Consider the following 27,072-nt stretch of genomic DNA (forward strand, 5'->3'; position numbering starts at 1 on the left):
ATTCGTATTACATTGAAATGTTTTGACATCATGAAACTAAACTAAATATTAAGCACATCAGACAAGTCTTAACATTTCCCCCCCAAAAGAGGAAACGCATGTATTTAATTCCGGCTGACCAGAAGCATGGGATAAAAAACATGCCCCCACCGGCGATAACAATGAATGACCGGCAGGGGAAATATCAAAAGACCCCGGCTCTGCTAACCATCTGAGTGTCGGCGTCAGGGACTGAACCAGAGACCGGGGGTCACCGCGCAGACCCCACCGCTCTCTAGATGCCGCGCCAGAAAGCCATGCCGTTCAATGACATCACCGTATCTCTGTTTCCCCCCCACTTGGTCTTTTCCCTCAGATCATTTCAGATGTTGTGTAACTCCTCTGATCACTTCAGATGGCTGATGTAATTGTAGTCAGACGACAAGTGTTTTTCTCTCCCAGCTGACCCGCATCCGTGATAGAGAACCTTCCATGTTCTGTAGATGAGAAGCAGAGGCCTGCACGCATGAGCTCTCATCAAAAACCCTTTGTGAATTCCCCCCGGAAAACGGGGCTGACATTTGACATTTTCTCTAAAGTATGATGATTCGCCTCGTGCTATAGAGCAGGCAGCGCTCGAGGGGTGATTCACTTTCCACGTTTTCTTGATTCCAATTCTGTTCCTTTTGTTTTGGGAGCCAAACGCATTTCCCATCTTCTCTCTCACACTTTTCTTCCAAGTCACATCTTCACCCAGAAACGCACACGCGCACAAACATGCCGGAGAAAAAAAGGGGAGAGAGGGGGAGTGAGAAAGAAAGAAAAACAGTGCAGAATGAAAAGCACATATTTCTGGCTTGCCAGGACACAGTGGAACAGAACCCTCAAGGCGATGGTCGGATGAGCCCAACAATGGGGAGGCAATGACAAATCGGACGCGGTGCATTCCCTGTGCAAACACTCACCTCATAAAGGGAGACAGGTAGGCAAACACTCACCTGCCCTGAGCTAATAACGTGTGCGCGAACTCAGACACACTTATGCGCGCACGCACGCACGCACGCACGCACGCACGCACGCACGCACGCGGGCACACATATACGCGTATATGCACGCACACGCAAAAGCACACACACACCCTTGAGCACTCACACACACACCCTTGAGCTTGTTGATTAAGTCGAGACAACCATGGGAATGAGACCTTTAGTGAAGGTGTGGGCCAGGCTTACCGCGGTGCTAGCTAGCTACAAAGTAATAAATCGAATGGTTACAGAGGGCCGCGTGCAGCGCAGCGCTAACACAAAGCACTGTATATATACGCACTGCACCGCTCGCGTCTGGATATTGTTTCCGAACCGTAAATATACTGACGAGGGAACACGGGGACTCGGAGCTCGGACTGCTGCACGTACGCCCTCCCCTCCCGCCACCCTGCGCTGCTGGTGTTGCTCGGTTATGTGAAGAAAAAGCATGGACATTTTTTCCACTTAAACCCCATATGAGTCCCTCAGGGCTCAATACTAGTAGTGTGTGTCTGTTCTGTTTTCTGATATCGTGAGGAAAGTATCTGTGGAAAATAGCCAGTCTGTGTTTTCTGCGAAAGCCGTGCCCACAAAGTGGTTAAATTGGTAGAAGCCTATTGTGGCTGTCAGACAATCATCAAACAAGTGTCAAATGTAGTGAAAACAGCAGATCTACAAGCCTATCGTGATTTTTTCCCCCCAACAATCTGTTTATTGACATTTTTGCATTTTTCAGGTGAAATGGTAAAAATAATCATGTATAAAAAAGGAAGGGTTTTGGACATAAGAGGTTTCTGGCCTGGCGACATCGGCGGCGGTGCTATGATGTATGGAGGGGTAGGACTGCTCTCTCTCTCTCTCTGTTTAGAGGTTCTGCCGCATGCACTGCGAAAATAAACACGGCTTGAACGATTTTAACCGAGAAAACCACAATGGCTGCAGGGGGATTGCAGCCGGCTATACACAGATTGCAACATGCCATAAGCTGCCTATATGCCTGTCCTAACAAACACCAGCTAGCTTCGGCCTCCGGAGAGAACAGACATGGGAGAGAGGAGAGGAAAACTGCGTGCACGTGTGTGCGTGTGTGTGTGTGTGTGTGTGTGTGTGTGTGTGTGTGTGTGTGTGTGTGCGCGCGCGCGCGTTTGCGTGCGTGCGTGTAAATGCCCCCATGCACAAGTTCAGTAGAATTTGAGGCTTTTATTTTTCGTTCGCATTCGGCTCAAGTGAAAGCCTGGGGAAACGCATTGGAAGATATGGCATAGGAAGCCCACTTCCTTGTATTTTGCTAACCAATAAAAGTGCAGAGGTGTGTCGCTCCAAATGTGGTGACATCAGTGTTCTCTGCTGTTGAGGTGGGGGCGGGTGCTCAGATCGGTAAACCAATAGGATCCTCCTCCATAGTCAGCGTGCCATATCAACATTATGTTTAATTATGACACCACATCGAAATGAAATATTTCCAACTGATTGTGATTGTCCATGAGTTGTACTTTATGTCTTCTTCTTTAGAAATGTACATTATTGTACATCAAGATGTAATAATTAGACTTCCAACTATCTTCCAGACTCCCTCCCAGCCCCAATCATAAAAAATACTGTCAAAAACAACCTGATGTCCTCACAAGTAGAGTACTACAAACATGGTGGTGTGTGTGTGTGTGTGCGTGTGTGCACGCGTGTGTGTGTTCATGTGCACTTGTGCACGCTTTCTGTACATGTGTGTGCGTGTGCAATTTGTGTGTGTGTGCGTCGCAGAGGGGAACAGGAAACCATTGATGACTGTGCTCACTTTCCAACCAAACAAATCACACACATTTTCCCCTTCAGGTCGTCTCGTTTCCCAGAGCGGAGCGGAGCGGCAGTGACGGGGGCAAAAGGCCCATGTGACACTGACAGCCCGGCTCCGCCCTGTGGAACACACCTCCCACAAGCCCCCGCCCTCACCCATGTGACTCTACATCAGCTAGACACTTGTGGCATCGGTCAGCCCGGTGGGCCGGTGGCGTATAAGGCAGTGGTTGTCACACAGGGATCCTTGATGGAAATTGGTTCAATCACTTGTTTACACCCTATAAATCGGATCTACAAACTTGTAGATCCGTTATTTTTTTTAAAAAACCTCTTGAAAATGAAGGGTAAAAGTGAGATATGTTAACGATTAACGACAATTTTGGTATGAGGGGGTCCCTGGCAGAAAACATTTTCAGATAGGGGTCCCTGGCCAAATACAGTTTGGGGACCGTGACATGAAAAAGTGTACTAGCGTAGGGGATGGAGGGTGGATGATGGAGACTGTTCTGGTGTGTGTGTGTGTGTGTGTGTGTGTGTGTGTGTGTGTGTGTGTGTGTGTGTGTGTGTGTGTGTGTGTGTGTGTGTGTGTGTGTGTGTGTGTGTGTGTGTTGGTGGGGTGGGGGGGTAGAAAGCTGGCAGCGGACACATGAGAGAAAACAAATTCCTACCCCATCGCCATGGCAATGAGTCAACAGTGGGTCGGGGGGCGAGGGGGTCGGGGGGAGGTGGGTGGGCCGCGGGGCTGACCCACTGTAGTTAACAATTCATCCCCGTATCCGGCTCCCAAATGATTGGGCAAACAGAGCGCCGCCGAGTCAAAGAGGGCCCCGATGGGGGCTGAGAGAGGGGCATCACCCCTGGGTGACACGCTGACAGGAGCACACTGGCTGCTGGAGGGTGGACCGGTTGGTCCAATGAGGGGAGTCACAGGGGTGGGATGGGGGGGGGCGGGGGGTACCGGTGGTGGTGGGGGTGGGGGGATTGGGGGGAGGCTGAGGGGTTGAGAGGGGAGGTGAGAGGGAGGCCAAGTCCATTCAGTTCACTGTAGGCTGTGGCCACAAAACACAGTTTGTGGTTTTATGTGCTCGTGTAATCAAATGGTAGTTTTTCATGGATGTCATTTTGCCGTGACATTGATAGCTTTCAAATGCTCCCTCGGCAGCTTGAGCAAAAGAAATAAAATAAAATAAAGCACTAAGGAAAAGGAACAAACATGACGTGAAATTCAGGAAAAAGAAAAACAAACCCAAACCTGAGTTTATAATGCAGCCCATGCACACCAAACCATTATTTGAGAACCATTGTCCAAAAGTCCACATGTGAACAATGAGAGAAATGATCTCTGTTCTGCCCTGTGTGACTTTGGATCCGCTCCCAAACTGGCAGTTCAGGCTGACGTTAAAACAACTTAAATGGTTAATAGTGTTTGGCAGACAATTATGCCAACAGTGAAATGAGTTGCGTCAGGATATAGAGTTTTATAAGCCTGAGCCACAGCGGCACTATAAGTCTCTGGCACGCGGCCATTTGTGTCCTTATATTACACATTTTGTGGAGCATGGGGGTGAGCTCCAAACAGAACCATGCAGTCCAGAGGAACAGCAAAGCTGAACACCAACCCATGGATGGTGGCCATGATAGCCTGGCTCTGGGGATAGACTGCTCATTTATTTGGTTTTCTTAATTTGCGATTATTCTATAGATTACTTTTTCGTTTAACCCTGAGGCTGATGCCACAAACGAATGCCTTCTAAATCAGTAGTTCTCACACTTTCTTCAAGATGTTTTTTGTTCAATAGCAGATGTATGGAGGTGGTAGATATGTTGCACACGAAAAATTTAAAATGACACAGATGCGTTTTATATAATTGTTTATATATAGCCTATGAACAAATCGATGAATCACTTAGGCCCTGTTTTATACTTTGATGCATTACAGTGTAGTGCAGAAACAATGAAAGTATCACATCTACAAGCTCACAACTTGTAGAACCATGGTATTTTCACTATTTGAAAGTTTTTGACATTTGTCAAAAACTCAACTAATCAAATGATTCCCGAGCGCGGCACAGCTGCAGCTCACCGCTCCTTGGCTGCGTCTCACTGCTCCAAGAGATGGGCCAAATGCGGAGAACGACTTTGACTTTGTCTGGCTTCAATGACATAGCCCAATGCTCAATAGGGATTGATTATTAATGGATCACTTTATTAAATAATAACAATTAGTATTATTTCTTTGTTATAATTGATTAATCAGATTAATTGGTTTGAACTGTTGCAGCCCTGGTTTGGAGATAAAGGTAACGAGGGCAGCAGACCCAGGTGCTTGTTGCTAGGTTTATGGGTGCGTTAAGCTAAAGCTCCCCTAATAAGACCACATGGCCGGGGATAACGTATACACAGCTGAGATTTACAGGGCAAAACTTTAACACTGGAACACCACAAGCCCAGTCGAAGCCATTTGTAATGTCTCTGGTAACATATATACTCACCACAAGAATCCCTGGGAAGCAAGGGGGAACATCATCATTCCGGGAACCCGGGATATTCCTCCACTCTGGAAAAAAGGGAGGGGAGAAGAGAAATAAAGAAAAAAATCAAAAGGGAGACAAAAACGTCACTCCACGCACCAACGGCCTGGTATTACATTTCCTTCTCTGTCGGGTGGAAACCTCTCATCCAAAACTCCAAAACTGTTCTTTGCAGGATTTTAATTCAAGAGTGGCAGAAGTAGCAGATCTACAAGTTCTGCATTTGGAGCTTGTGTGATGTGCTACTTTTGAAGCTTTTGTATGTCACTGCTGTATGATCAAGTCTAGGGGCGTTCATTTACCAAAAATACGCAAAAAGTTAGCATATGGATAATGGAGATAAGAGGTTTCTGCCTCACAGTAACGATATGTTTAACTCCTGTCTCTCAGCTTGTTGGGCTCAGTGCCTTTCAGTGGAGCTGTGGTGGAAATATCGCTTCCACTGTCGGGTGAAAACCTCATATGTCAAAAACAGTTACTTTTCAGAAAATGGCAAAAACTAAAATAACCTGTGTTCCTATTTCAATCTAGTGTCGTTATGCTTTAATTAGAAGCTCTTGTTAATACTTGTTATTGGTCAAATATTTATAAAACCCCACACACTTAACCACTTTCAAAACAAACAAAAGTAGATCAAATAACAGATCTACAAACTCACAAAGTGTCCCATGATCCATCACACGATTTCTTTTTTTGTTGTTGCTACTTTTGTGTGTGATGCTGTTATGACCATGTAGGGCATTGGAACATGGAACATGGAGATACAAGGTTATTGCCCCAACAGCAACGATATTGTAATACGGGGGGACAACTTGGAAGAGGGTTCAAAGCCACAACCCGCTTGGACCAGGTTCCAACACGTTGACCGCTTTACAGCCGAGCCGCGGAGCCGAGCCCCTGCTCGACAGGCACGGGTCAGCGGCAGGAATAGCGCCGGTGATGGACGGGTGGCTCCCATCAACGTCACGCCATGTATTAAAATATACCACAAGAGTTGAACTTGACACTTCCAACGGACCCGGAGTTAAAGTATGATCCTCTGAGAGGGTAAAAAATATGGACCCTTTAACAGAATGAACACAGAGGAACATAAGGTTTCTGGTACAGTCATGCTTGGCACGTGACTCTGCCATGTCATTGGCTGGTTAGTGGTCACAGCAGTACTGTACTGTAATGTAGGTGTTCGGATTGGTTGGTACAACCTGCTGTATCCTATGATCCGATTGGCCATCGAGGTTTCGGACATTTGAAATTCCACCATTGGGTGTTCTTTACAGTAGGCCTACAATAATATACAAATTAATATGCAAGATAAGTAATGGTTGTGTTGCTTGCTATTGTTATTATTCTAATCAAGGACCCCCATAACTCTGAGGGCATGCAGGTCCATTTGGTTCCATTTGGACACTCTCAGAGTGACAGACCTGTATAAGGGTCCATTTGGTTCCATTCGTACACTCTCAGAGTGACAGACCTGTATAAGGGTCCATTTGGTTCCATTTGGACACTCTCAGAGTGACAGACCTGTATAAGGGTCCATTTGGTTCCATTTGGACACTCTCAGAGTGACAGACCTGTATAAGGGTCCATTTGGTTCCATTTGGACACTCTCAGAGTGACAGACCTGCAAGGGTCCATTTGGTTCCATTTGGACACTCTCATATAGTTACAGACCTGTATAAGGGTCCATTTGTTTCCATTTGTACACTCTCAGAGTTACAGACCTGTAAGGGTCCATTTGGTTCACACTCTCAGGCCCCTTTTCCACCGGCTGGGAACCGGTTCAGTTCTTTTTGGTTCTTAGTCCATGAGCCAGAGCTCCAAAATTGGAACGTTAATTATGAATTGAGTGTGCAAAACCATACCTATATTAAATTATCACCATGAAACTTCCCCAGTTGATTACTTACACAAAGACAATGATTTATTGTTTTACAAATCTTAAAATGATAATATGCAAATTAGGCATTATATAGGAACATATGCAAAAATAATAATAATGAAAAAGCTACTACTGTGGAAGGGCTATCATATTAATTTACTTAAATATTGATCCTATAATCAATTTAATATAGGTATGGTTTTTCCCACTCAATTCATAATTAACGTTCCAATTTTGGAGGTCTGGCTCATGAACTAAAAACTGGTTCTGAACTGAACCGGTTCCCAACCGGTGGAAAGGGGGTCTCAGAGTTACAGACCTGTAAGGGTCCATTTGGTTCCATTTGTAATACTCTCAGAGTTACAGACCTGTAAGGGTCCATTTGGTTCCATTTGTAATACTCTCAGAGTTACAGACCTGTAAGGGTCCATTTGGTTCCATTTGTAATACTCTCAGAGTTACAGACCTGTAAGGGTCCATTTGGTTCCATTTGTAATACTCTCAGAGTTACAGACCTGTAAGGGTCCATTTGGTTCCATTTGTAATACTCTCAGAGTTACAGACCTGTAAGGGTCCATTTGGAACCTCCTCAAGGGACCCTGATGGTCCCTGGACCCCAGTGTGAGAACCATTGATAATTATTAACCCTGCAACAGCAATTCAGTTCATCTGAGCTGGACATATTGAGCACTCACTCAAACCCTACGCTTTGTCCATCACCATCCGGAGTCTGACCTTTTTACCCCCTGTGCACCAAATAGCCAACATATCTTTGTCAAAAACAGTCGATGTACAAGCTTATACTATTATTATACGTTTTTGCCGGATGTTCACCTATTATTATTATTATATTATTACACCATACCCAGAATAGGGCGTGTGAGGGTTCATGAGGTCAACAGTGGGGGTCCCATTACTGGAGGGTTTCTGTTTGGTTACTCACGTCAGAAGCCATGCAGTGATTTCACAAGCACACACTAACATGTCAGTCCTTTTACCTGTGGAGCAACACACCCACACATAAATGAGAAGCAGAGAAAGTTCACCCAGTCACCCAGAAACGAACAGAACAGAACAAAACAAAAGGCAAGAAAAAAAGAATTTAAATACGTAGATTTCTTCTTCTGTTCTTTTTTTCTTCATCGTCATTAAAATTCCAGATGTGGAGTCACTTCTCGAAAATGTGTGTTAACCGAGGGACTTTGGGGCAAAACCTTTTGGCCAAAGCCGAGAGTTCTAAATTTAGACTATTTCCTAAAATAAAAAAGTGAGTTCAATCGCTGGCACCAGGCGAGACTTTCTACTCCCCATGCATGACCTCAGCGGCGCGGGCCGGCGTCACTCGTGACGAAATCCTAACCATATAAAACAACACAGAAAAAGACCTCCTCAAATACACTGAGTACACATGTGGGGGGAAACAAGCCACAAGTTTAATGTCCCTTGCAAATGATTCTATTATGGTAATCCCACTAAAAAAAAATCCAAAACGCAAAAACAGAAAAATATAGTTACGGCGAGTCCAAACTTGGAAGCCGTGCTTGAGCATAAATTACCTGAAACTGCGGTTGCCGACTACTTTTTACAAAAAACAACACTTGATGCTGAGAGCACAAAATGAAACCCCAGCAGTGTAAATTATATTACTTGGTACACAGTAAAACAAAATCCACAGTTTTAATTTATCCCGTGTGTAACACAGAGAATGTACAAATGTAACCAAAACTGGCAGCAACTGGCAGCAATGTGTCGACTCGAGGTGTCCCTGAGCAAGGCATTTAACCCTTAACTAATGCCCCCCCCCCCCCCCCCCCCCCCACCTCCTGGTGGCAGATTACTATGAAAACCTGAAAAACCAGTCCATCACGCCTCGTGACACGCTCCATATATGGCCGTCTCCATATATGAAGATCACAACACTGACCTCATCAAACCCTGGATAGTCATAGCCAGTACAGAATTCATTCCATTTGTTGATCTGACCCCCCCATGCCAAAGCGCCAGTGCTCGCCCAACAGACTGCCGTCACCCAGGCGGATGCGTGCACGCGACCTCGCCCTTCAGGGTGGTGCCGTTTCTCGCCCTCAGGGCGTCTTACTGGTTGTTATTATTATTGAGTGGTGCAGCCACTCCAAGGAACCGGCCCGGGCCTGACGGAACCGGCCCGGGCCAGGAACGCCCCCCCTGGGCGCGTTCCTGGAGGTCTGGATGTTCCAGGGACCCCCAAACGAAATTGCACCACTCAGTTCACACGGGTGTGATTTTATTATGTATGCTTGGTGTGATCGGTCCTTAAAAGGGGAACCACGCCCATCCAAAGGTGATGATGTCATCTGCCCATGTGTGGTCCAGCAATAAACAATCGTACTTAACCTAATATGACAAAAAAAAGAAACGCAATACTTCCTAAGGTTAAGAATATGAGCATCAAAACAACATTTTAATTAGAACATGCATTACAACATTCCATAGGGCTGGACCACACATCATGGACAAATTACATCATCGACTTGTGACGGGTGCTAGCTTGTTCCCCTTGAGTAAAAGTAAAGTTAATTCAATTTAATTTAACATTTTTGTGCATAGAAGGCAATTATAATGTATTAGACATATAAGGCTTATTTGCCAGGGATCCTTTTAAAGGTTTTAAACTGAATTCTCTCCACATAGAGTACAGTAGACAACTCAGAAAGGATGACTAATATGGGTGCTACAGTGATACCATGGAGTCTGTTGTGTTTACTTTATGTTATCTGTCGTAGCTCTCAGAGAATGTGTAACCAAGTGGACCAGTACAGGTTACATATGATGTACACTACATTCTCAAAGTACAATTAACACAGCAGGATTTGACTGTGAAAACAAAAGCTTTAACTGCAATCTCTCCAACATACAGTAGTAGCTAGACGACTCATCAGACGGTGTATGAGTAATATGCTGGGTGCTATAGTGATATAGGTCTGTTGTGTTTACTGTATCTGGTTGTTTTGGGTGAGAAGTGTGTGTGCATGTGCGTGTGCGTGTGCGTGTGCGTGTGTGCGTGTGTGTGTGTGTGTGTGTGTGTGCTCGTGCGTGTTTGCTCGTGCCTGTGAAAGATCCCCTGGGGCCAGGCTGTGGAGTAAGTGGAGCAGAAGGCCCATGTAAGCTCTCAAGCATGCACCTATCAGTGTGTGTGTGTGTGTGTGTGTGTGTGTGTGTGTGTAAGCTCTCAAGCATGCACCTATCAGTCCTGTAACTAAAACACAAGCAGTAAACACGGGTGATGTCAGGGATTACACCCTGCAATAGCGCCGCAGGAAGCCGCATGCAGGCAGCGAAGGTGTCTGTCCCACACCGACCGCACATTCCTTTACTGTTCCTTTACTGTCTCTGTTCCGCCGCTGGAAGCCTGATTGATAGGAGGGCTCATCATCTGGCCCTTGTTAGGCTGTGTGGAAGTTGTGTAAACGTCTTCGGGGCGATTGTGTATATGCATGTATGTGTGTGTGCCTGTACCTGTACTGTATATAATGTGGACCACAGGTGAGGTCGACACACACTGCAATGTGCACGTGCATACACACTGCAGAGAGAGAGAGAGAGAGAGAGAGAGAGAGAGAGACACAGACAGACAGACAGACAGACAGACAGACAGACAGACAGACAGACAGACAGACAGACAGACAGACAGACAGACAGACAGACAGACAGACAGACAGACAGACAGACAGACAGACAGACAGACAGACAGACAGACAGACAGACAGACAGACAGACAGACAGACAGACAGACAGACAGAGTGACAGAGAGTGTGTGACAACACAAAACTGTGAATTATTTCAGACACAGTTTGAAAAGACTTCCTCTCACATGAGACCATCCACCAACAACCATGCACCAGCCAGAGCAACAGTGCCTTGACTCTAGTGAAGTAGCAGCAGCTCCTAATCTCCCTTCAGAAGAAACCATTCAATGATTGATGAGTATATTTCTATGGCTCGAGAGATTTCTGTTTCCAATGAAAAGACAGGGAGTGAGACCGGAGTGGGAGTGTCAGAGAAGTGGAGGGCATTTCCTACAGTAAACAGCACCCTCTAGAGCACTACCTGCCTACCCTCCATCACTGCCCACTGCTGCACCCACCACCACTGTCTCTCTGCATAAAGAACTACCCTCCACCCGCATGGCCCACTGCTGCACCACCACCACTGTCTCTCTGCATAAAGAACTACCCTCCACCCGCATGGCCCACTGCTGCACCACCACCACTGTCTCTCTGCATAAAGAACTACCCTCCACCCGCATGGCCCACTGCTGCACCACCACCACTGTCTCTCTGCATAAAGAACTACCCTCCACCCGCATGGTCCACTGCTACACCACAACCACTGTATCTCTGCATAAAGAACTACCCTCCACCCGCATGGCCCACTGCTACACCACCACCACTGTCTCTCTGCATAAAGAACTACCCTCCACCCGCATGGTCCACTGCTGCACCACCACCACTGTCTCTCTGCATAAAGAACTACCCTCCACCCGCATGGCCCACTGCTGCACCACCACCACTGTCTCTCTGCATAAAGAACTACCCTCCACCCGCATGGTCCACTGCTGCACCACCACCACTGTCTCTCTGCATAAAGAACTACCCTCCACCCGCATGGTCCACTGCTACACCACCACCACTGTCTCTCTGCATAAAGAACCACCCTCCACCCGCATGTCCCACTGCTGCACCACCACCACTGTCTCTCTGCATAAAGAACTACCCTCCACCCGCATGGCCCACTGCTACACCCACCACCACTGTCTCTCTGCATAAAGAAGCCATCATACATGTAGAGTACCATGCTCAAATGATACCCTGCCAGTCAGCTCAGCCATCACAAACCAACCACTGCTCTGGAACGTAAAACACTGCCAACAACAATGCAAGAACTCTCTAAATACATTAGTATACGCACGCACAAACACACGCGCGCACACGCACACGCGCGCACACGCACACGCGCACACACGCACGCACGCACGCACACACACACACACACACACACACACACACACACACACACACACACACACACACACACACACACACACACACACACACACACACACACACACACACACACACACACACACACACACATTCTCTCTATAGGACAAGAACTAATGAGGATGACTCGTCCTGCAGCTTTGCTGTATAATTCTGGTGCACAACATATAAAACTAAAAGCATGGTTGGTGCAGGGCTGAGCCTCGGCATTTATCCCAGTGTGAGTTGATAATGAGGCGGGTCGCTATTAAAGATGTTTGCTTTAATCGTGTGCAGGGTTATTAGAGCCCGTTTACAGTGTGCATGGGGAGGGAGGGGAGATTAAGGCGGGCCACGCGGAACGAGCACAGCGCTGAGGAGGCCCGCGATAACGCAAGCCACCACAACTATGCAGCAAACTCCTCTCTCTCTCTCTCTCTCTCTCTCTCTCTCTCTCTCTCTCTCTCCCTCTCCCTCTCTCTCTCTAAACCTCTCCTTTTTGTTCTCCTCTAATCTCTCTCTTCGCTCTGCGATAACTCCTCTCGACTTGCCTCAAACCACCATATTACACAACCCCAAAGGAATGCCTTGCCGCCTTGCCTCCTCCTCGATGTATCGGGGACAGATTTAAAACAAGGAAAGAGTGGCAACAAAGATGGCAGAAAGGGTTTGCTTTTTTTTCTTTTAGAGGCAGTGGTACACAGCAAAAAAGTTGGTTTAACTCGGTGAAAAACAATTGACCTGTATGTGTCTGGTTGGTTCATACTGGGTGTCAAAAAAGGGATGGCATGCATGGCAGGGAGCTTGACAGTGTTGTTGGCACTGCTTGCAAAGTATAGCACAGTGACACACAAGTCCAGGCACATACAGAACATAACCACTTCACAGTTCACACAGGCTTACATAAACAGGCTGCACACTAAAACCCTCAACTCAGAGAGTGCACGAATAGAACCAAATGGACCCTTATGAGTCCTTTTGGTTCCATTCTTGCACTCTCTCTAAGTTCCATTCGTACACACTCTTGAGTTAAAAATTGATAAATTAACAGAGAGGATTTGAATGTTTATACATGCAGCACACAGTGCACTGCAGACCAAAACGAACGGCACACATTTCCGCCCCATATTTTTTCCATGCCACTAATAAAAGTAGACATTGTACTTGTTTCAATAGTTTTATTTCTTGGGGGCGTTGTGGATTAGAGAGGCCATTTGAAAATACATATTTTTTTATGGGCGTTGAAAAACTTTCCCAGAGAGTTTCCCACTGTTGTTTTCCATTGCATGCGACCGACACCAATTCAAATAGCGGAGCTCGGTTTAAAGCTGGCAAAAAACGGGGGTATTTTACTATTTTTATAATGGCTATAAAGGCGACAAACACGGAAGTCACCCACCACCGTGTTGACGGGAGCTGTGTTGCGTTCAGTGCCGGCGGTGGCGCCGAGATTATTTTCCCGACATGCGTACGTCGGAAAAAGAAAAAACTCGTCAAATCACCACCAGGCCACAGAAGCCCTCGCTTGTGTTTTTGAAGAGGTGTTTAAACGTGTAAAAATGTCAGAGGTTGTCAGAGGTTGTGACCCTTCAACTAAGATCAACCCCTGAGCTGAATGGCGCTACTGTGACCAGAGAGAGGGCCTTGACAGGTTGATCCATACAGTCTCGTACAAGTTAACCTGTGTAGATAACGTCACTGTCGGGTAGAAACCTTGCCAAATTTTGTGTTTTTTCATGAATTACTTTGTCTCCATCATACTACAGCGTCACACTATTGCCTCAAAAGTAGCAGATTCACAAGCTCGATACGCGGTACAAAGCGACGTGTTGATGAGCTTGTAGATCTGCTACTTGTGCCGTTTTCGACTTTGAATCCTGAAAAGTAACAGTGTGACATATGAGGTTTCCACCCGACAGGGACGATAAACTAGATCGATGTGGGACAGAACAGTAATGAAATAAGTGAAAGTATTGATAATTTAATTCAAAAACAAATTACAAAATAAATCTTTCACAATGTAACTTCATTAACATTTTTCCATCCCATTGCACCGCATTGTTTCCCGAGCAGGAACGTTGAAATGTGTTGCATGTTCTGTTTTAGTTTAAGCCCAGAAGGTCAGCGCGGTAAAGTATTAGAGCGCTGTGTTTGCTCTCTCCCATGTACTCTTAGGGACCAGCCTGTTTCAACGTTTGAACAGTGACGTGTGAAATCCATAAAAACAGGACATAGCGGCTGTGCTGTTTGCTTAAGAACACCTGAAAAAGAATGGCCCTGCCGAGCCCTCAACGCCCGCACATTCCTCCTGTCCATCAAGACGTTACGCCTGACGAACGACGGCCGAGGCGAGTGACACACACACGGCGGAAGGACGAGGTGACTTACGAGAAGAGGATGTGCCTCGCCGTGGTGGCATGACTTGCAATTTGTCCAAAGGTCAACCGGTTCCGACCTGCATGTCTGACCCAGGAGAAGGAGGTAAAAATATACCCACAACAACACTCTCTTCCTCTCTCATGCTCGCTTCTATATGCACATTCCAAAGTGCAAACACTGTACACACACACACACACACACACACACACACACACACACACACACACACACACACACACACACACACACACACACACACACACACACACACACACACACACACACACACACACACACACACACACACACACACACACACACACACACACGGAAGCAGTCATATGCACTAAGCAAAGCGCTGTGACCATGCATTGAGACACTGTAAACAGAAGTAATCCAATATGGATTTTTCAAGGCCGATTTCTGTTATACTGTATCTCTGATTTTGTTCCCTCCCTCTCTCTCAAAGAGACGCAACAATGCATAAATGAATGCAAATCTGACATACAGTCTCAACAAATATTAGCTGGCAAATACAAATATCAGTCCAATACAGTCTATTGGTCAATCCACTACATTAATCTACTTAAGGCAGATGAGAGGGGTACGTGTCAGGGTCTCTGCATCTAAATCTGCATTACTGTGTGACTATCTTTTACAATCTATACTACGTTCATCACATAATCATTAATATAATAATTAATATAATAAATATATCATCAGGTCGTTCCTTTGTAAAATGTGAGACAAAAGACAAGGGCATTTTTTTTCAATCGCTAGGCTTCTGTTTGGGATCTATTATAGTTATTGTCAAACGCCGGACAAAAAAACGTTTAATGACGCTTTCGATAGAAATGTAGAGATGTCCAGCTCTTCGTGATGTAACACGTTGACATGTTAATGACCGCATGACAGCCAATTGATGGATGGGGTTGCAAAGGTGGGGCAGCGGTGGGGGTAGATTCATCAGCCGGAACAGATACAAAAAGAGAGAGAAAGAGAGAGAGATGGGGCCTCTGCCACATTGCAACGCATCTCCCCGCAGCGAAACTCTGCTGCACACCCATCAACCGACCACCGTATCGGAGCAGCCCCGAGGAAGAACTGGATGTGATTTGTATGTGTGTTTTTGAAGAGGGGTGTTCATAAACAGCCATGAAAGGGGCCCCTCTATTCAGCCCGGCCAGGCGGGATGCGCTTCACTGGGCCGGCCCTTTTGTTTTCCGCTGTTCGCAAACCCCTTTACCACAGATGAGAAAAAAAAGGGGGTCGATTCTCTCGGTGTGTGCAGACCCAAATGATGCCATTAGATTGGTGCCCGCCTCGGGTTGAAAAGGGTCTCGGCGGCGCTTGAAGTGATTTAAAAGATGCAGGAGAGAGAGAGAGAGAGAGAGAGAGAGAGAGAGGATGAGAGAGCTGCCTGCAAATCCTATTTGGGAGGAGAATGGAGGGGCAAAATGCCAAGCTCGTGATCATTCTATAGTATGCAAAATCGCTCTCAAACTCCAAGAGTGCCGTGGCTGTAAAAACAAAAGATGCAGGGCATTCCTTTGTCACGTGATGGGGGTCGATGCGTTGCGGTGATGCGTGGGGTCAGGAAGTTCACAGAACTTCCCACGCTGCCTTGGAGCATCCGACGGGCCCTGGCGCTGGCCTGCCCTACGCTACTCTTTGTTATCAGTAGGTGAGATTTTTTTCTTCCCCCCCTTTTTTTTTTGCCTGCTTCCGAAATTGCAACATCGCACTGTCCAAACAGGGATGAGCAGTCAAAACAAGCACTTGATCAGCATGACAAGGCACAACACAAATCACGTACTGCAAGGTAAAATAAATAATCCCGGGGCGAAGGAAGAAAAATAAAACATATCTGTCCCCATCAATCATGTCGCAAGAATAAACGTCTTGAAAATGCCTTTGTGTGGCAAAAGTGTCCCTGGTATTCAGACTGGAACCGCGGATACTTCCTTCAGTCTGTCATGCTGTAAACATTACATAGCCAGTGGCGGAGGAAGTACTCCCATGCATTTTGGACTTAAGTAAAAGTAGTAGTAAAAGTAACACAACAATGTAGAAGTACAATACTGTTACAGTATAAATCCGGTATTCAAAATGTGCTTAATGTAGGTCAATAATTATTATGCAGGATACCCATTTCAGAATCATTATCATGTAATTGGGCTATAATTATTAACCAACCATGCCCCATTCTAAGCTCACAATGCGTCAAATTGCAACAATTTGTGAGCTGGTAGATCTGGAGTAAAAAGTACAATACTGGAAATACTCAAGTAAAGTACCAAAAAAAAGAAAGAAGAAACCACATCAAAATTGCACTTAACCGATGAAGTTTTCTGGAAAACTAAAAAAAAAATACAATATGTTGCTCAGGGCTTGACATTAACTTTTTGAGGCACTTGTCCTTCAAGTACATTTCCCATTCACTTGTCCGGGCACAAAAGTCCTACATTTTAAATCAACTAACTGTAAGTTGGTTTTACTTGGTGAATACATGTTTGAATATTAGGTGAATATTCTAAGTTTGCAAGTTAATAGCCCTAGATTAGAATGTCTATGATCTTACATATATTTCATGTATTCCAAATACACAGCCATAGATCGGTCTTATCCGCGCAGGCGCGCACGGTTACCAGACTGATCTCGTCGGCATTTAAACTTATAGCACTGCCTGTGCACCCACCCAATAATTAATTCCTAAGAGTTGGAGTCGTTTTGGGGACGAGTTTCATATTAAAGGAGCATTCAGTGATTTGGAAAAAAACGCGGTCCACCCCGCTAACAAGATGAGCACATGCACACACATCATGGCCTGCCCCCACTCGATCCTGATTGGCGGAAGGCCCCTCTGGATGAAGGCTGGGCCACCTAGCCTAAAACGAAACCTACGTTTTTTTTGACCCCCAGGGGTTAACTGGGGACAGGGAGGAACTCGTTATATAGTCAGCACACTCTATAGTAGGGAGGATTATCACAGCAAAACAAAAAAAGAAGTGGTATTTGAATTAAGTGAATCACTGAATATACCTTTAATTTGAAAGTTCTGGCAGAAAATGTGTATTTAGTCAAATATCTTCACTTTTCCATGAGCTGCACACGGACGACATTCTCTCCGGCGAGGGGCCCGGAATGAGTGCAGGACTGAACATATCAAAACTTTAGGAAGCACAAATGTATGGGGCACACAAAATAGGTTGTGTGATCAATTACCCAACACTGTCAATTGTGTGCACCATAATGTTTGTGCTTCCCAAACATCGACTGTTCCCAAAGGAAGTTTTTATATTTTCAGTCTAGCTTTTCCTCATGTAAAAGTGGCGATATTTTACATAACATTTGTTTTCTGCCAGAACTTTCACATGGATATGAAACTAGAGGACAATATCTGACTCAAAGTCTTAGGAAGTAATTACTGGGTGAGTATGCACGCAGTGCTACAAGTTTACATGCTGACGTGGTCAGTCTGCTAACTGCTCTGATAGGACTGATATATGGCTGTGTGTCAGTCTGCTAACTGCTCTGATAGGACTGATATATGGCTGTGTGTCAGTCTGCTAACTGCTCTGATAGGACTGATATATGGCTGTGTGTTAGTCTGCTAACTGCTCTGTATTTGGTATTTGAAATACATGAAATGTATGTGAGATTACAAAAAGTTGCTTCTGCCCGGACAGCAACACAGTCTAAATGGGTACAGACAGCACAGTGCGGTACTTGAGCAGATCATGTAGTTACTTTTTCCACCACTGCAGATACATGCATACAGTACATAACGGTAACAGTGCCAGATGCCCGAAAGCTAAAAGACAAGGCCTGCGATCCGTTCTACTCGAGCGGTCCAGAACAAGCATGCCAGCTAAGCAAGCAGGCGATAATTTGACAACGCCGGTCGTGCCAGCCGATGGCATTGTGCGGCAGATTGTCATCCCAGTGCACCGCTAGTCGACAGCAACCTAATATGCATGAGAACCCTGACAGCATCAACACGCGGGCAGTGCCAAGCAAAACCACTTGTTGTGGGCAAACCGAGAGCGTTCCTGAACACCAGCGGTGGTGGTGGAGGAACTACTCAGATTTGTTTTGTATACCACAGGGTAGAAATACTCAGTGCTTAAAAGCACTGTATTCAAAAACTGTATTCAAAAGTACAAAAGTGTTGGCATCAAAATATACCTAAAGTGCCAAAGTAAAAAAGTATTCAAATTTGTCAAAAATGTGTACAACTTTTTGTTGAAACTAGCAGATCTACAAGCTCACAACTTGCGTTGTGCAGAGCTAATAAATCGGCTGTTTTTGAAGAGCTGAAATAAAATAGGCCTACGGCTTAAATGGTTAATTCATGTTAATAATAATAACCTAATCTAAGTAACTAGTAACTAAACAAAGGTTTTCAAAGAATTATATTTGATTTAAAAAAAGTACAATATTTGCCTCTGATATAGTGCAGTAGAAGTATTGGACATTTCTAAATACTCAAGTAAAGTACCGCCAAAACAATGTACTTGGTTACTTTCCAGCCATCACAACCCAGCTGAAATAAGTCTCCTTGACAGACCCAGTGATCAGGATTCAGGAAGAACATTTCATGTTTGTCTTTCGCAATCCAATGTGCTATTCTAGGCCGCCACCCACGTGCGCTGTTGGATGACCTTCTCACTGACTGCATTTGTTTTGGTTTTTTCTTTGGTCTATTTGTATATTTTTATAGGAATTTTTTGTAAGGAATCTTTTTTTTTTTTGTAAGGTGGTGTGTTGCAGTTACTCAGGGTTCTCAAAAGCAGTGCAGTATGGGAAATGGAGTCCATAACAGTGGAGTAGTTGCAAGGGAAAGTGGTTCCCAACCCTTTTGTGGATCAAGGGTCCAAAATCTTGCTGCTCACGTTAGTCTGCTCTGCACTGGGCGGCCCACTCATAAATAAGTTAGGACATCATTGGTACATCAGGTCGGTGGTTCTTAAAGTAAGAGTGAAATGACTGATAGTTAGGACTGGAGGAACCACATGGACCTTACCAGTCTGTCTGCAACTCAGAGAGTGTACAAATGGGTGTGTGTTGGTGGACCAGGTGACATTTGTTACGGGGGTCATTGAAATGTAAAAGTTTTTGACAGGCAGGCAGGCAGGCAGACAGGAAGCCAGTCAGAAGGGTGTCTGGTGGTGGTGCATGGGGGAAGCAGTTGGTTTAGGTTTAGGGGGTCTTGAGGGAAGGTTAAGGGGCCTTGTGTACCACGGCTGGCTGAGTTCCCACCTCGCCAGGTGGAAAGGAGGAACCGAGGCAAGGCAAGACCCAGACGACCGCACCTTCCCATTACCCACCTAGCATGGCACTCTCGCTTTCAGGGTGTGTGTGTGTGTGTGTGCGTGTGTGTGTGTGTGTGGGGGGGGGGGGGGTGGAACAGAGAACGCAACCTCACACACTGCCTTACAACAACAACACACAACACCATGCAGTTAAAACCCCATTTGAACCCTAGCATCACTTTTCTGGGGAGAACATTTGCCGAACTCAGCTATTGGATTATAGACCAAAGACAATTAGTTAATATAGCGTTACAATCATTTTAACCATATTGTATACTTTGGCTATTCAAAAATAGCAGATATAGAAGCTCACCTTGAGCATTTTTAAAAACATTAAAACATTTTAATCTTTTAAATCTCAAAAGTATATTGTATTAAAAAAAATGAACACAAATCTTTTCTTCTTTTGGGGGTCCTTGGCACAAAAAAGGTTTGAGAACCACCAGGTTTAGAACAAGACATTTGTAAAACCGGCCGGTCTTAATAAGAGAAAAAGAAAAAGGAAAAACACACGCGCGCACACACACACACACACACACACACACACACACACACACACACACACACACACACACACACACACACACACACACACACACACACACACACACACACACACACACACACACACACACACACACACACACACACACACACACACACACACACACACACACACACACAGGTGAGCTAAAAGCAAGTCATCAGTCTAACATGGGTGATTCAGTGGGCCTTGGGTGACTGGGTTTTTCCCCAGCCTTCATATTATTTGTCAGCCGTCTGGCCCTGCCAAGCAACCTGAGCTATAATTGCACCCGACAGGGTACTGAAAACGCCCTAAATACCTGGCTTATCAGGGTTCATTAGCACCGCCGTGGGTGGAAGTTTGAGATAAAGTTTCTGATTACTACTCTCTCACCTCTCTGCTGGGATGATGAGCGCACTGTGAAAACCTGAGTCATAATTTGACTCGGAGAGAGCATAAAATAAAATGTTTGTACACTGCTCATAGTCAACACATTGTGTAAGGAAGTCAAATGAACACTGAGGATTTTAGTGTGCAGACAGGCGGCCTGTTCTCTGCTCAGCAGGCACTGATAACCATGTGTCTGTGTGTGGGGCTTGTGACCCCTGATACGGAAGTGAAACGTGCTTCTTTTGGTTTGTTATTGTTGTTTTTTTTAAAGATATTTTCGGGGCTTCATATGCCTTTATTTGATAGGACAGTAGACTGACAGGAAATAGGGAGAGAGAGAGATGGGGAGTGACACGCAGCAAAGGTCGTCTGGATCGGGATTCGAACCCGCGACACGCCGTCAGGCTGGATTAGCAACCTAGTGCTAACCGTCTACGCCAGCTGTCCGGGCCTGGTTTCAGTGGTTTGTTTTTCTCCAAATGACCAACGCCAGAGGAGGACAAAGTACTTATTTAACCCCAGTACTTGAGTCAAAGTATAGAAAGGAGAGGTCAAACATGACTCAACTACAAGTGAAAGTTACTCTGTCAAATTTGAGTCAAAGCACTGGAGAACTAAAGTACACATTATGCGGAAATATTTACTTAAGTATAATAGTACTCAAGTAAATGTAACATGTTACTGTCCGCCACTGCAAATGAACAACATATAGCTCTGACTTTCATGACATTGTATAAGTGGGGTGAGGAATCCGAGGTGGAGGCCCTGCCTATCTCTTAATAAGCACTAATAACAAGAGTAATAAGACTAATTACTTATCATAAACTAAATTCACGATGACAATATGATGATAAGTTATTGTTCCGGAATGCGACCAACCCACACTCCAATAGATGGGAGCAGTCAATCAGAGCGGGGCTGGTTCCAGCCCAAATATTTCTGGGCTACTGCCAGGACTGAAGTTACACGCGGAATGCTCTTTAAATTAAAACAAACATAATTCACGTCACGTCAAATACCACTGGAACCTGTATCTATCAACACAGACAATATAAGGGGGCAAGCCCAAACTGATATTGATTCCAAGATGATTGGTGGTTTGTAGCTGGCGGGAATGAAGTGCAACTGTGGAGAGACCTATGTCAATCATTTAATTGAATTCCTTAATTTCTCTTCGATTACCACAAAAACAAATCAAATGATATAATGGTGTTTGCCAAACCATGTCGTGTTGATAAGGTGAATCATCAACATTCTGGGTGTTGATTTATGTCAAAAACAAAAACATAGCTGCTGGTTTTGAAGAGTTGGACATGTGGTGCTCCACTGTCATCACCACTTACACTGTATACTGCACATATGGGAAGGAGTTCACAACCCAGCTGCTACTAGCCATAGTTGACACTAGGAGCGCAACAGTTAAAGGACCACATCACCACTTTTCAACCTATCTTCATATAATAGGTCCTCAGTAATAATCATGATAAAATTGCACAATTATTTTCTACTCAGTCTGTGTCTCATAGGAGGGCTGTGGACAGTTCAGAAACCCGTCCACCAGTGACATCATCGATGGGGAATCCAAGCTAATAGAAACGGCAGGCTTTCTAGTCCTGAAAGCAATGCGAAAATGGAAGCATTATCTCACGATAATTAAAATCTTTTTGTAAAAATATCTTGTTTAAACAGAAATCTGCTGTCAAACGATGATGTCACTGGTGGACTGCTGAGTAGAAAACATTGTGCCATTTTATCATGATTATTACTGAGGACCTATTAGGGCATATATGAAGATTGTGGTGAACATTTTTGGGGAACTAACTTGTAAGCTTGTAGATTTCCGCTATTTTTGTTAAGTGGTTAATCAGATCAGAGTAATCGATTTAGTCGATTAGTAGAAACTGTATTAGAATTTTTCATGTCGATTCGTTGATTCACTACAAGATCATTTGATTAAACAAAAAAAGTAATCGATAGACTAATCGCTATAAGAAGCTCTACTCATCACATACCGTCGCAATACACTACAGTCATGGTAGACCCACCATGCATGAGCCGCATGCAGTTGGTGCACATCAGGAAGCAGAGTAATAGCAGAGACACACAACATTTACAGGGATCAAAACACGACTGGTTAAAGGCCCTCAGATGCCATGATGTCAGTGGAAGTCTTGTCCCAGATAGGTGATATAGTGTAGGCCCTGCGGGCTCCAGCTGATAAGATTGAGGAGCAACCAGGTCTTTAGAAGACCCTCGGCGGGGCCTGCAACAATGCTCCCTCAGTCCTGTGCTATCTGGCCCTCTCTCTTCACAGGCAGACAGACCGCCACGGAGCGCCCGACACACACGGGCAGAATGGGATCGAAGAGCCTCCCACTGCAGAGACCACAAATATCACAATCTGTCAATATTTACTGCTTTTTGAAAATAGACGAGAGGCACTACATTACGGTCCCATAGTGTTTAGCAAGACTGTCTGGAAAAAAGGCAAGTGCCATTTAATGTATACGCTGTGCTCTACGATTAAAAATAGAAAACTATCCAATTTAAAAAGGCTTTTGTAAGTTCTCAAAAATGTGGTATTGTGGTGCATCTAAAGTGCATCTAAATTCATTACGAGTGTTATTTTTGGTTTCATGTGTACACTCTCAGAGTTACAAACCCAAAACAGTCCATTTCGACTGCAGGTAATCCCAACGTTGAGAACCGAGTTTAGCCTATAATCATATTTCTCATACTTTTTTCTTTTCTTCTCCCTGCTCTGTGTGGTGACTGCTGACCCTCCTTGCACAAGCACCAGCAGCCAGTCAGCCAGCCACACAGACTCTCTGTCGAACCGGTTGGTGGCGAAATCTGCCCCGTTTCGTTTGTGATGATAATGGCCTGTCACCTTGGAGACGCCCAGGTGCTTTACTTTGCTCACGAGCCTCAAGGAGAAGAACAGTCAGAAAGTAGTGCACACGGTTGCTGCTCGTCGCTAAAGCCTTTTCTACCGCAGCGTGTCAATAATCAGGAATGCGCGCTCGCTAAAAACCCAAAGCTCATTGTTCCTCTGCCAAGAAAATCACAAATATAAGCGTTGACACCGCCTCCAGCCACCGCAGCTCCTCGCCGAGACTGGTGGAGAGAAGGGGAACGAGCTTTAGAATAAAGAAGCAAACAGCAGTTAGGGATCGAGGAAAAGGGAAGCTTTGATATCTTTCCAGACAGCTTAATGCAATTCTAAATCATAAAGATTGTGTTGCTCCCTGCTTACAGCACATGGAGAGATGTATAATAGTACCATGTTGCGGGGGGCTGCAGTGGTACAGACAGACTGATAAAGCCGATATATTTGACTTTTGCCCTTTTTTACCCCCCTTTCACCCCAATTTAGTCATTACGCCAATTGATTCCTCCCCACACATTGTATGTGTTGTCACTGCTGTTGTATCCTACTTACTCACCTATAGGAGGCTGGAGCCCCCACTGGGGGGACTACTCCTCCCGCCAAACACTCCCTGCTGACAGGTGCCGTCACAACCCGCAGAATTATGGACTTTTGCCTTTTTTGACGACATTGAAATCACCATTTTTCAACCAATATTGTCCCTTTTTGGGCATATCATGTTAACGTTTTCAAAAACAATTGACAATAAGATACAAGCTCACAACATCGCACTATTTTTTAATTGTCTATTTTTGAATTGCCTATTTTTGAAAGACGTTATTGCAATTGAACTTTCTAACAATATCGTCTCTGTCAGGTGGAAATCTCATTATGTTCAAAACTATTACTGGCCTGGGCCGTGGCTCATCGGTCCAGGCACCTTGGCCGGCAGTCCGAGTCTGGCAGTGTGCCGCGGGTTCGACTCCCGATCCTGACGGCCTTTACTGCATGTCACTCCCCCGTCTCTCTCCCCCATTTCCTGTGAGTCTGTCCCTCTCTAAAAATATATATATAAAATAAAGGCGAAAGCCGCAAAAAAAAAAACATAAAAAAAACTATTACTTCTTCAGGATTCAAATTCAAAAGTATCAAAAGTAGCAGATCTATGTGCTATACTTTGGATATTTTTGTGTGACGCTGTAGTGTGATCAAGTAGGGCATTCATTTACGGGAAAAGAAATACAAAAAGTTAAAATATGGATATAAGAGGTTTCTGCCAGATAGCAACGATATACTGTATCGGTCATAAATATCGGCATGATCCGACCCAAAGAATGTGGCATCAGTCATGGCTCCATTGAGCACAGCGCATGGAGAGATGTATAGTGCTGTGGCGCGGGGGGTGGAGTACAGCAGGGATTGGTGCTGCAGTGTTTTTGTATACAGTAACAGAATGGACAGAGGGGCAGTGCTGCTCCTGTGACTCAGGGTCAGCTGCTAGGCAGCAGTGGGAGTGCTTTGAACCAGCACTAAGCTCTGAGACAGCAGGACATATCCTCTCTGCTCCTTTGAACGTCGCTCCATTAGGGTCCAATTTAGAAAATAAAAACTCAAACAGAAAAATAATCTTGCGGGGGAGTCACACTGAGGCGAACCACAATGCCTTCTGATCTCCTTTGCGGACAAAAAGCGGCCAAAACCGAGCCTGCACGGCTGGACCATACGCTTTGCTGTCCACAGTTTATGTCACAGTGGAATTTATTGTCTACCGTGATGATAAGATAAGTTTCTAGATTGCATAACTCTACCGTGTCATGCCAATCATGTCAAGTAGTGACAGGAGACTTTATTTTGATGGAGAAATCATCACGACATCTATCTATATATTGTAATAGCCGATGTATAAACAGCGTTATGTTTCACCTGTGATCCTGATTTAAGCTGGGGGACCCAAGGACCCCCACATTGAGAACCACTGACATACTGTACCGTAGGCCTACTGTCAGACATTGTGTGCTATATATTGCTTACCCTTTTTCTCTAAACTTAATTTGCCATTTTTTACTATTTTGAAAATCATTTTAAAATAGTTCAAATAGCCGATCTACACAACGTGTCGTCTTTCAGAAGTTTCACACACACACACACACACACACACACACACACACACACACACACACACACACACACACACACACACACACACACACACACACACACACACACACACACACACACACGGGAACAGCTCATGGAGCTGCTATAGGCATGGGCATGCAGAACGTGACGACGTCCATTCAAAGTGCACGGGAGAGACAAAGACAATAGCGCGCCTGTTGTCTTGGCTGCGCTGCGGTGTCATCCTCCTCAAAGAACGGGGAAGCGGGGAAGCGGCGGGCGAGCGGATGCGGGCAGCGTGGTTGAGCCCAGTGCGGAACGCCCCAGCGCTCTGAAAGGTCCTCCCTGAGAGCTTTATTGTGTGAGGCGGTCTCGCCACACAGCCAGTTCTGCTTCCCTGAGACGACAGGCCTCGCTCTCCTGGGGGAGCCGCCACAACAATAAGCATCTTTGTGGAGTTTATGTGTGCCGTTTACTCCCCCTGCGCCGTCACTGTAAGCGCCGATCCCACATACTTAATGGGCTCCAGGTATGCACTGCAGCGCTTTGTCATGGAGGAGGCATCTTCAGAGGTCTTCTATGATTGTGACTCACACGGCCAGTATAGTTTTGTCAAGGACCCCCAGAAATGCATTTGGCCGCGGACCACCATCTGAAAATATTTGGTGGTAGGGAGGGAGGGAGGGAGGAGCCCCCCCCCCCCTACAATATTTGTGGTGTTAATGTTTTTTTTTTAAGTCAAGATTTTTCAAAAATAGCATTTGCGCAAGATCAAAATGTAAGCTTCTAGATGTGCTATTTTCAAATAGCTGATGTATATACCGTAGGGTTCAGTTGGTTAAAGTTTAATGCTATACTCATTTTGCTGGTGACCACTGGAACCACCTCGAGGGCCCCCGGGGGTCCCTGCCCGGACCGCACTTTGAGACCGCACAAATTCGCTCTCCTAAGGGATGGACACCTCAGCACATAGCCTTGATGAATTGAATACACAGGACCACAAAGGAAACAAGCACTCTGAGACTTGTCATCCTTTTAGCACCATTCGTATAATCGTACCTGGCTCAGCCCCCACTTTTTTGTTTGACCATGCATTGAGGCTGAAGGGAAAGCCAATCGAGCCCAGATCTGCCGATCGACCCAGAGCTTTGATATGCGGTAAGCCAATGTTTATCATTAAATAGAATACTAAATAACACGTAAAAATGTACATATTTGGCACTCCTGGAGTTCCTTAAAAACACGA

General features: G+C 45.3%; 1 long non-coding RNA gene across 1 annotated transcript in view; it reads right to left on the reverse strand.

Annotated features, from left to right (window-relative positions):
- Positions 1–27,072, reverse strand: part of LOC306937699 — a 102,891-nt gene that overhangs the window by 30,789 nt on the left and 45,030 nt on the right. The window contains exon 2 of the long non-coding RNA XR_013791638.1: positions 5,291–5,355. This is a non-coding gene — a long non-coding RNA (uncharacterized lncRNA). The remainder of the gene's footprint in view (positions 1–5,290; positions 5,356–27,072) is intronic.

This window comes from Electrona antarctica, assembly GCF_951216825.1.
Source record: "Electrona antarctica genome assembly, chromosome: 14".
Lineage (NCBI taxonomy): Eukaryota > Metazoa > Chordata > Actinopteri > Myctophiformes > Myctophidae > Electrona > Electrona antarctica.